This window comes from Glycine soja, chromosome 13 (genome assembly GCF_004193775.1).
Source record: "Glycine soja cultivar W05 chromosome 13, ASM419377v2, whole genome shotgun sequence".
Taxonomy (NCBI): Eukaryota; Viridiplantae; Streptophyta; class Magnoliopsida; order Fabales; family Fabaceae; genus Glycine; species Glycine soja.
Window position 1 is genome coordinate 12306141 of NC_041014.1, and position 12695 is coordinate 12318835.

The 12695-nt window shown below is 35.5% G+C and overlaps 1 long non-coding RNA gene across 1 annotated transcript; it reads left to right on the forward strand.

Moving 5' to 3' along the window:
- Positions 1-4441: 4441 nt before the first annotated feature.
- Positions 4442-9918, forward strand: LOC114382068. Its single transcript, XR_003660168.1, has 3 exons — positions 4442-5023; positions 8938-9069; positions 9388-9918. It is a non-coding gene; the product is annotated as an uncharacterized LOC114382068 (long non-coding RNA).
- The last annotated feature ends 2777 nt before the right edge of the window (positions 9919-12695 follow it).

Here is a 12695-nt window from a genome sequence, read left to right on the forward strand (position 1 = left end):
TGTACTCATCGACACTATCAACAAGTGATCCATATGTCAATATACAAATTGTTGCAGTGCACTTCTACAATGGTGAAAGACCCATTTTGCTAGATGCATCAGATCTCATTTGGAAATACGAACCATGATTACTGAGAACCTCTACAATTCGAAGGAACAATGGCTTCTGCATTTGAAACCTTCGTCGAAACTGCCTCTCTGTGTATATAGAATTCTCAAAGAAGTAGTCATTCAACAAGTGACTATGTCCACCTTCACGATTGTGATTTATATGGTGTCTTTTTTTGTCTCGATCGACTAATATTCTTTACTTATTGTTGCTCCCCACATAAGTACCTTATGATTTCTTCTTCAGTGTTGTCTTCCAATGTTTCATCAACAATTTCTTTCCAAATTTTGAAAGAAGAATATTGCAGAGTTTGTAAAAAAAAATGTACATGACTGAAAGAAAATTTACCAATTAAATAGCATCATTCCAACAACTAGTTCCACGATGGTTACTTTTTTAACAACTACTTTCTAACGACTACTTTAGAATGACAACCTACATAATAAAAAACTAATAGTTGTTTTGAATATCATAATTAATTAGAGAAATTGAAATCAAATTCAACATTCAACATAGTTAAAAGACCGTTACAACACAATGACAAATTGAAAAAAAAAATCCTATAACATAGTGATTAATTAAAACTAACTTACAACATAATAACTAAGTTTTAAAGTTTTGCAATATATAACTACAAGTGATTTCGCGTTTTTTGTGTTGTTCTTCAGACATGGCAGATGTGTCCTTCATCGGAATTTCGTACAATACCGCTACACTCTCCATATCCTTTGCCTCTGCTACCTTTTTGGTGGCTTCACTTTTTTTCCCTTATTTTTGCTTCCATGCCTGTTGAGTCCATAATCGATGAAGATGTTGCACCTCTTTTCTCCTTCATCTTCCTCTTGGTTGCCTTTGGCCCCATTGGGTGGGGGATTTGTGATAGTGTGTCACTTTCTGTAAGCCTCAACCAGTGTCTCTAGATTAGATGACAACAAGTAATCCCCTTTAGCAGAAATCTTTGTTCTTTAGGAACTTGGTTCTTTGATTTGATCTAACCATTTAGGTTGATTTTTTAGCAATTGCCATACATTCTATAAAGTAAAATTGCTTCCCTCATCTTCCTTCTAATTGACATATGCATCAACCATTACAATGTTCTCTGTGTACCCATTTTTCTTCAAATCAACAGCTTGCTTGTAATGGCCCTTGAACTTTTGAACACCCACATTAGTTTTTTGTCATCGAGATTTCACTTGATTCAATGTTCTCTGTAGTAGATTGCCACAAAAGTTGTTGTAATTTTTTGTTACTCTCATCCAAAAATGGTTTCCTGCTTGACCATTAAGAACAATTGGATTCATTATACATTAAGCTTCGAACCAATAAGATGTGTATCCTCTTCAATAGAAAAGAAAATTAACTACTTCTTTTTTGTAGAATTCTCTCCTCGTTCCACTAGTGTGATGTTTTCTTGCCCAATTTGACTAGAAAATTGTGGAAATTGTGTTTCAACTTCATCATTAGAAGGAGATTGTGGACCACTAAAACTGTTGGGAGGCTTACGAATCATGGAAGAATTGTTTTGTGACATTGAAGGAAAAGTTTGAGAACTTTGATAATTTTCAATGAAAGAGGATTGATTATTTTGCATAAAATTCATTATTGGTGGTTGTGGTGGTGGCAAGTAGGGAAAAAACAAAGGAGGATTTTAACAATTTTCGGTGGAAGGGGATTGATTATTTTGCATAAAATTCATTTTTAGTGGTGGTGGCAAGTAAGGAAAAATGGAAAAAGATTTTGAGAACTTTCGATAGAAGGAACCATTTAATAATTTTGGAACAAATTGCAATAAGCCTGCCAATGTAATTGATTTGGATCCATTTAGAATGAAACTAAACCAAGATATTGAGTTTGAGAAATTAAGGATGAGAATGAGAGTTGGTGTGCAAAATGTGGCCACCAATGAGACTATTTATAGTATTTTTCATGTATGAATTTAACTATAATTTAATCTAAAAAAATAAAATAAAAAATTAACATGCTACAAATGTAGCAAACGGTAAAATATGTTTGACAGGTGTAGCAAACATTCAAAATCCCCCTTGATTCATAAGCAACATTAAAAATAATTGCACTCATCAGTACTCACTTGTTAACATTGACAAGCAACAATACAAAGAGAAAAAAAATCAAAGCACACACAAAACTCTTCCCATTCCCCCTTCACTTTTCTCTTTTCTCTTTCCCCTCTCCCCCTTCACATATCTTTCCTCTTCTCCTCCTCCCCCAACCACCACAACCCCCTCCTCTTCTTCGCCACCAACCTTCCATGATCCCTCCCCCTTCTTCTTTTCCCTTCCCCCTTTCTCCTTCCACGAGCCCAAATCGTCTCCCCCCAACATCTCTTTAGTAGTTTCCTTCCTCCTTTAGATCTGCACACACCTCAATGTCGTCGCGCTTCCCTTGGTGTTGCAGGGGCCTCCCCGCCTACCTTGGCGCTACCACGACCTACACCTCTTCATGTTTAGTTTCTTCTTCCCCCTTCCTGTTGATTCCCTCTAGAAGCTATTAAGGAGGGAGAGAGTAAAAAAAAAGGTTTTGTTTTGATAAGTGTGTAGATCTTCAGGGATCTTGTAGAAGATCTCATTCTCCATACTGGAGATCTTAGCTCCCCCTCTAGTGGAAGATCTATTGAAGACTAGATCTTGAGCTCCAGATATGTTGTTAAGGATTTTCTTACTAGTTGGATAAAACTTGAATAATAACTAGTTCAACAATCAATGATATAAATTGACAACAATTGAGCTTAAAGTAAAATAATAATTATTTCAAGTTGAATAATACTTGAATAATAACCATTCAACTTAAAAGTAATCATTCAACTTTAATAATAAATCATTCAACTTAAAAGTAAAAACAGAATACATTACCTTCTTCCAAGTTCCAACGAGTGAAATTAATAAAAAAAAGAGTAAAACAACATTCATAATACTTGTTTCCAACCATGAAAACTTAGAAAGTAGATATCCAACAACAACAACAACAACACTTATTGCAACAATAGTTTCAAGGGATGTTGCAGTGCGGTTTTTAGTTTGGTTCAATTTTTGCGTGCCAAGCTGCAAAGCGAACCAAACCGCTTGATTTGGAAAATACAAAAAACAAACCAAACCAATGACCATTAGTTTTTCTTCAATTTTTTGTTTTTGGGTCGGTTTTTGATTTTACGTTCGATTTAGTTTGGTTTTGAACACCCTTACTTTTTACTCAATTGGAGACTTAAAAAAAATATTTTTCATCTCATTACCAATTTGTTACCACATCACATCTTTTGGGACAAATTTGTGTTAAGTAAAAAAACGTTTATGTCTTAAAGATGAATCAAGACTCCTAATTATTTTTATTAGATGCAAATAAATACAAATAATAAAGGTTGTGTCTGATGTGCTATCAAATCATGATCTGTATATGTGCGTTTGAAGTTTTCAGACCTATGAAAAATAAATGAAGTCCATAGTCTAGAAGATGCTAATCCTCATTAAAAGGCACACTTTGTTGTTGTAGACACGCTATGATGAAAGAAGTGACTTCCTTACGAAAGTACAAGACACATTAACCTATCAACGTGAACTTTGCATGAAGAAAGGGTGTGAATTTAATGCAAGCATTAAATGTTCCAACAGACTCAAGACTTCAAACAAATGAAGAATTCAACCATTGTGAGACAACCAATACTTGGATATGAAGACTATATATAGAAGAAGCTTTGAAGAAACAACATAGAATCCTCTACATAAATCATTCTTTCTTGTAAAGCTTTCTATATTTTCTTGTAAAGATACTAAGCTCTCAAAACACCTTGGATACTTTGAGAGAAAAAACTAAAAGTGTTGAGTGATATATCTGTTTGTTAGACAATCATACTTTAGTTAGTGAACAAACTTTCAACAAATCTTGTTAATTTGTTTAGAACTAGGAGTGACTTAGTAGGACAAAGAATATTGAGTTTAAGTTAACCTTGAGATAGAGCTTGCAAGTGTAAGTGGCAGTGAACAAAACTAGTCTTAGGGTTGAGATGAACCAATATAAATTCTTTGCGTGCTTTCTTGTTGTTTAAATGAAAAGAGTTTGAATTTGTTTTTAGATTTTATATCTCTTTTTATTTTTCAAAGAAAATTATTTTTTTCATCATTTGATAAAATCTAAATAAAAAACCGTCCAAGTATTTTTAGGTTTATCTTCATCAAACAATAAAACGTATTTTTAGTCTTTAAAAAGTTTTAAAATTTCCAGAAACACAATTGAACTCACTTTCTTTTGCTTCTACAATTTGACTATTTATTCTTTTATTTATTTTCACTTAATGACACATATACACACTGGTTGCTCTTCTAATTCCTCCACCCCCGTCTTCATCTTGTTCACTGCCGTCGAAGTCAGCTACCACAATACAATGCCGACACTGACGCACACTCCCAATCTCCCTCGCTGCGAACGTCAATTGCTTTGATCCCAAACTCCGACAAGCCTCAACGATGATCTCGTACGCTATATCACGGAGATCCAATTTTGAAAAAAACGAGCGTACAGGCGGTACAGGGAATGCCCTCAATTGTGTGCATTGACATTGCATTTTTATCTGTTTTATCAGCAAATGTTAATTTTATTAGAATGTTAATTTTGTTAATAGAGAGGATCGAATATGCAAACTCGCATTTTAATTGGTTGTTTCTCATACCTCACTCTTGGGATTGTGTCCGTACAAGTGTTACTAAACAAACAACGAAGAGTGAGAAACCTTCATTTCTCCATCTCGCGTGCCATTTTCAGCACTTCCCTTTCCCTCAGTTTCGAAAATTGTAATGCATCTCTATCTATTTCCCCTTTTTTCTTCTACACCGGTTGTTGAGATTTGGAAGAGGCATTGTGCAGAGCGAGAAACAGAGTTCGGATTTCACCATTCAAGGTGAGGAGGTAACAACACTTTTGTTTTTTAATTGTGTTCTTTAATTAACATAATTGCTAGAAATTTGATGTTTGTTTCCTTCTTCGTTTACATTGTTTGATGTTCCCTGTTCTATTCATGTTTAATTAAAATTATTACATTATGTTCATTGAATGAGGTATGTATTAGAGATATATTTTCTTGCATTAGTTTAGTAGCATATATAATGTAGAGCAAATTACACTCTTCTTTGGCTGACTTACAAAAGCCTTAATTACACATTACACTCTTCGAGGTATTGAATGTTGAACCTCATCAATGTTTGAATGTTGCCTAGAAATTGTTGTGGTAACTTGAGGAGTTATGTTCATGGGATTCCACTGGTCTAATTGAGGGGCAGGGAGTTAGCACTTTTTTCTTTTTGAGGCTGCTGCACTCCTTTCTTTTGAGGCTGTTGCACTCCTTTCAAAGAAAACTCAGTTATCTTTGCAGAGTTGACTAACACTTGGAAGATTTTTAGTGATAGAAGGAATGGATAACAGATTTTTGAGAGTTAAAGGTACTTTAGAGTTGAAAGGAGAATGAAAGGAAGAGACACTTGAAGGATATATATTGAGGCCTTGACCATTGCCAATAGTAATCTGATCAGGGCCCTCAAAAGGAGTGACTTGCTGAATGTTGTGAGATACATTGGTTACATGGTGAGAAGCACTAGAATTGGGGTACCATTTGGAAGTTTGAGCTGGTTGCAGAGACAACCTGAGCTTGGGGTTCTGGTCTTGAGGAGGTGGAGGGGTAAGGCTGAACTGGAGGTGGGGGATAATAGTAAGAGGTGTCATGTATTGGGGTGGGTAAGAGTAATAGGGAAAAGGGGAAGGATAGTGATTGTAATAAGTTTGAGGATGGGTTTGAGCAGTGGTAGAAGGCCACTGTGAGGGTTGGGTGGGTGTTTGGGTCTGAGATTGAGAGTTTTGAGTGGAAGACGAGTTGGTATAATCCATAGGTTGCAAGGGAACATAGTTATCATCATACCAATGATGGAAAAAGGTTGCCTTGTGACCATACTTATGACAAACCTGACATTGTACATTGATGTGCCATCATTTTCTCCTATTTCTTAACCCTTTTTGCCCCATTTTAAATACTGATTAGTCTTAATTGTCAAATTTATTAGGCAGTTTTATTATTTGGGCCCATTCAGCTAATTTGATGTTTTTAATCTAATTTCAGGAATTAATGAAGCATTGGGTTTGAATCCAGAATTGGGCTTGGGCTTGAATCCAGAATTGAGCTTGGACTTGAAGAGGGCAGACTATTTTATTCTACAAAATTAGATCTTATCTTATCTTTATCTTATCTAGATATTATTTAGATTTGATCTCATCTAGATATTATTTAATCTAGATCTTATCATATCTAGATTTGAATTTCTCATCTAGATATTATTTAATCTAGATCTTATCTTATCTTATCTAGATTTGAATTTCTCATCTAGATATTATTTAATCTAGATCTTATCTTATCTTATCTAGATTTGAATTTAATTTATTTATGGGCCTGGATTTAAAACAGATTTGTAAGCTTTGGGACTGAAAAACTATATAACAGCACCAAGGTTCTAGTTTAGGGCTCTCTTCGATTATTCGTTTTTAGTTTTAGTCTCTCTCTCTCTCTCTCTCTCTCTCTCTTCTTCTCTCTCCTATTTTCGTTTTTAGTTTTAGGCTTTTCTTAGACATTTTTTTGTTTTGCAATTCCAGTTTTGACTTTTCATTTTAGCAATAAAATTTCGTTCTTCAATCTATAATTTCGTTCTCTATTGATTAATGGAAGGCTAGATTTTCTAGTGTTGTTCCTTTTGAGGACGAAGCCCAACTCTCTTTGAGGTTTCGCTTGCAATGTGGTTTCCTGACAGTTTTCCCTTCACCAGTTATCCCAATTTCGTGAATATTAATTAGTGCACGCTTCGTGTTCGATTAATTGCCTTTGAGCCTAACTTGCGTTCATGCTTAATGGACGAAGGGCTAACTGGTGTATGTGGTGCCTAATCACGTATTGAAAACCCTAAGTTGATTTTCGCTTAGTAAATTGAAATAGGGTTGGATTAAGTGGTTGACTGTTAGGGACGAATTCTCCATAACCCAGGATAAGAGAGTGGCTTCTGAATCAGAGGAAACAACCCGTTTTTAGTATTAGTAGTTTCGTATTCCATTTTATTTGTTCTGCTTTTTAATTACCAAACAACCAAACCCCCCCCCCCCCCATCGTTACTGTTACTGCAAGTATATTATGAACATTTGGCTTGTCACTGCTCGTTGGGTGGGTGTTTGGGTCTGAGATTGAGAGTTTTGAGTGGAAGACGAGTTGGTATAATCCATAGGTTGCAAGGGAACATAGTTATCATCATACCAATGATGGAAAAAGGTTGCCTTGTGACCATACTTATGACAAACCTGACATTGTACATTAGCAAACTTTCCACCACCATGCCCCCATGGCCTCCCCCCACAGCCACCGTGGTAAAAATTATTCCGGCCACCACCACCATTGGCAGAATTGTTGTAATTACCGGGTTATTGTAATCTCCATTGTCATTAGAAGTGTTGTTGGATGCTTGAGTGAGATGCACTTGTGGATTGAAATTAGAGGAATCAGTGACCTGCGACTGAGATTCACTTGAATTCGGGGTGGAATTAAGGTTACACTCAGTGAGATTCACCAAGCCCAAAGACTTCTTGGTAAGCTTAGCTATGCAAGATTCATGAGCAAGAAGCAGCGATTCAACATCATCAACAGGCATCAGTTTAGACATATTGTAAATGAAGGTTACCGTAGATTCATACTCTGTTGGAAGTCTCTCAAGAATAATATCCACATGCTCCCTTTGGGAAAGAGTCACAAATGGAAGTGAATCAATCAACAAGCGTCTGAATGTGGAGAAGATAATTGGGTGATCTTGCGATTATCGAGAGAGACACATGCAGATCCATACGAAGTTGCCTCTTCTTTGCGCGAGCAATAGAGTGAAAATGCACATGGAGTTTCTCCCAGAGATGCCACGAGGTGTTGACAAGGCGAGGAAGAACAACATCAGAAATCATTGATTGAAGCCAAGAGAGGAGAAGCTGATATTGCTTTTCCTAGTTGAGATACTCCTGGGACAATCCCCGCTTCGTGATCAGCGATAGTGTCAAACTGCGGCAGAATGATTGGAGCAACCAGAAAATGTGATAAACCATGACCTTTGATAACCGGCTGAACTTGATTACACCATAGAATGTAATTAGAATTTGTGAGTTTCATTGAGATAGACTGCAAAAGTGAAGCTGGAGAAGGCATCACTGCCGGTGACGACAGTGGTGGAGGAGGAGATGAAGCGGAAGCCATGAAAAATTAGCCTAGGATCGACCTTGCTCTGTATACCATAATAGATTCCGTGAAAAGGGAGAGAGAGAGAGAAGGAAGGTGAGATTGTATTGATAAAATCAATCCACTGAATAACTGTTTACAATACAGTTTATACTTTATATAGACAGTTACGCAAATGTAACTATCAACTAACCTTGAGTTAGTTCCTAACAGAAAACTAACTATAAGAAAACTGTAGTCAGCTTAACAGACTAACAGATACAAGAAAAAGAAAAGACACTACTGCGGGGCGAGTAAGTGTACTCTCCTATACTCTACTCTAGTTAAGAAGTTACTTGAGATTCAGATGTGTGGATTACATCTATAAAGGTTTCTGTTGCATTTTGTTCAGACACTGCATCAAGTTTTTTGCATGTTTTAATATAATTATTTTATAGTTTTCCCCCTTGGCCCATTATCTTTCTCATTCAACCTTGACAAACCAAATCAAAGGCTTTGTATTGTTTTATACTGAGTTTTTTTTTTCTTGGTTTTATGACTTTGCCTTCACTTTCTCCTTTGTTTATTTGATGATTAGGATGGAGTATTTCTGATGAATCTATTAGGTATGGTTTAGAGCATACATACCTCCTTGGAAGGATTCAATTTCTAACATCTGAAGAAGCTGAGGTTTTAGAACTTACTGGAGCAACAGTACTTCTTGATGGAGGTTGAGTGCTCGCTCTGACTTTTCCTTTATTATCATGGTATTAACTGGTGACTTGAATTCTGTTTTAAAAAAATTGGCTTCATTTGTTCTGGAAAAATTTCTAGAAATCCTTTGAAATTTTGAGAAAGAAAACACATGAAATACGGATAATTTCCAGATTGGACACATCTTCAACATACAATGTGGTTCTAATCGACTCTTTATGTTTTACTACAATTTTTATTTGTATTGTGGGAAGAACTAAGAAATTTCTGGCCTAGTGCCAAAATACTTGAGAACAGAGTTGTGATTGTGATTAGTTGTGTGGATATGCTGCAGCCCACACCAAAGATTCTGCCCAAGATCTGATGAATACAATAAGGATGGCATTTCCCGAGGCTCAATTGGTTTTTGTTGTTGCAATGGCAAGTGATAAAGACCATGTGGGATTTGCTTGAGAGATTCTCTCAGGTAAAGTCCGTTAAGTTGACATTATAATTTAAATAGAAGAAAGTGAAAGCCAGTCATTTAATATGAGAAAGTATTGATTGAACGAGGATCAAGTTGGTTTGGTTCCTTCAGACCACTAAATTTCTGTGCCTGCCTATAATTTGTATTTGTAAATGATTTACCCAATAACCAAGAGCTTTTTGGGTATATCATTTTCTATTAATTTCTGCTTATTGATGATGTTTTAAGTTTTTATTCTGGGGTCTTTGGTTAATATTCTGAATGTACAATAAGTTCTTCTAAAATTAGGGTTGCACTTTAGAGATAAAAAATGCAGGGTTACAATCACTGATTGAATAAATAGTTAAGATTGTGATAAAATACTTGCATGTATATAACAATTCATGAAGTTAAATTTCACTTTATTGATTCTCCATTTAGCGGTTATATTCCTATATTTTTCTCTCCAAGTGTACCCCTTCACTTTAGAAGAGCTATATTAAAAAATGCCGTGTGATAAGCCTATAGTACTAGTGGTGAGAGGATAGGTCTAAATATGCCATCACATTTGTTCGGGTGTACATGTTCAGACTCCTTTTGACAGAAGCTGCTATTGCTGGAGGTGAAACTCGAACGACACCAACATCTTTGTTGAGAGATTCTTGGATTAAAGCTTCTGATGAGCTCCACATTGGGATTGTTCATGATGAAATGGCAGAATACAGTGAATTATTGAAGGGTTGTGGTTATTGGCTACTGAGTCATCTTTAAAGGGCTGTTTGAGAACTGCAAATAAGATTCTAACCAGAAGAGATGAAAAAGGTGTTATTGTCTTCACCGGATATCTCTGTATTGCAGCTTCAGTCTTTAGCTTCTCTCGCTGGTTAATGGAGTTTTATAGTGAAGCTACTCAAAAGCAATTTCCCTGCAATAACAGCACAAAAATTAAGGCCAGATGGGATCTTGGATGCCTTTATATTAACATTCACCATCACTGTTTTCAGCTTCCATTGAATGAATTATAGTCCCAATGCAACAGCTCTTGAGGACTGGAATTTGGGTTGTCAAGGATCAACATTCAACAGTAATCTATTAATTTTGTGTTTGACTTAATGTTTCAGATGTGATTTTCAAAGGTTATGGTTATAGCTTTTACATCCTAGACGTGATTTCTCTGTTTTCTAAAAGAGTTTCCTGACGCATTTTAAGTCTAGAATGAATATTTAGAGACAACGCAAGGTATTTTTAGGATCCTATTGAGCTTAATTGAATGTTTTTAATACAACTAAGTAATTAATACTAGTTTTTTTTTTCTTATGACTTCAGTAGTTTTCACACAGTGACTTCTTTTGTGAATTCATTAAGTTATTTATAATTCTGACAGCAAAGCACATTACTCATTTCATCGTTTCAGATATGCGTGTTAGTAAAAGTGCCTGGAATGAAATTCAAATGGTAGCAGCTAGCACAGTATTTGATATATTTTTGTTGTTACGAAAACGGGGCTGGAGCCCCTAGAAAACGATAAAATTAAAATCCATGCGGGAAAGAAACACGAGATACATCAGCGAGAACCTTCAAAGAAGCAAAAGAAGGAACCCAATCAAAAACAACTAAATCATCTAGACCTAAATCATGACTAGCAAAGTGATCCGTTACTTGGTTGGCTTCCTGGTAAACGTGATTCCAAGAGGAAAACAAGCTGTCCACACTCATGAGAGGGAGAACAACCAGCCTGGATAAGGTTGATTGCAAACTTTGAATCAGATTCAACCAGAAAACTTTCAAAATCCCTTGAGGAAGCAATCTTGATCCTGAAGGCTATATAGCCCACAACTCAGCAAGCTTGATAGAGCAAGTCCGAGTACTGTTAGAAAAGGCAAAAACAACAGTTTCAGAGTGATCCCTCAATACTCCACCACAAGTGGCCTTCCCCACTGAAACAACAACAACATCACAGTTTAGTTTGAACAAACCTATCGGGGGCGCTTCCCAGAAGATAGAGAGATTGGGGTTTAGATCTTGGCTAGTTGTAGGAAGAGCCAAACAAGACGGGAGGGATAAATGAATATTTGAAACTTCACGAGACACTCTAATGCATAGTTTATGGCATTAGAGTGTCTTGCGATGTTTCAGATATTAATTTATTTGATATATTTTGGGGCTAAATGAACTCCCGAAAAATAAATGCTATAAATTGCACCTTTTTTTTTGCTAATAAATTGTCAATGAGGCAAGTGATGGGATGGTGACATCATTATTATCACTTGATTTAGCTTTTTTAGACAATTACCAAAATAATTCAAGGGTAAATAGCCATTTTTGTCCCTGAATGTGTAGATAGCTGAAAAATTTGTATCCAAAAGATGAATTCAAAATTTTAGTCTGCAAAAGTAAAAAAAGTGTGATAAATCTATCCATCTGTTAACTTTTGTTCATTATCGTTAATGAAAGAGCCTATGTGACATTCATGGATGAATTTGTCAGCACTCTACACATTCAGAGACAAAAATGACTATTTATCCAAAATATAATTTAATTTTCATCTTCCCCTACTTTTTTAATCGTTGCAAGCATAACATTACAATAAACACTTTAAAAAGGAAAGTAAACATAAGTTAGAACAAATATAATAATAAGCATAATATTGATTTATAAGCATAATTTGTTTATTACTTTGAAATTTCAAGTGTGACAGTACCTTATCCAAAATATGAGATTTAAACAAAAATGCACAACCATTAAGTTAATGTTTACACAAATGAGACTCAACTTGATTTTGTCACTACCTAATGTTGTTACAATAAAAATTTCAGAGCAACAAAAAATTATGCTTATTAACCAATATTATGCTTATTGTTATGTTTGTTCTAACTTATGTTTGCTTTCCAATTTTTTAAGTGTTTATTGTATTGTTATGCTTGTAACGATTAAAAAAGGGGAAAAGATGAAAATTAAATTATATTTTGAGTAAATAGTCATTTTCGTCTCTGAATGTGTAGAGCACTCACAAATTTGTCTTTGAATGTGCCATGTAGGCTCTTGCTTCCTTGCCTTCCGCTTGCAATCCCTCTTCTTCTTCCTTCACTTTCTTCAATTCTTCAAGGTATTGCGTCTTCCACAATGTCTTCATTCTTGTCTGATTTTGCCATCGGCATGGGTGGCATCGATTTTGGGGGCTCGATTGAGCAACCCAT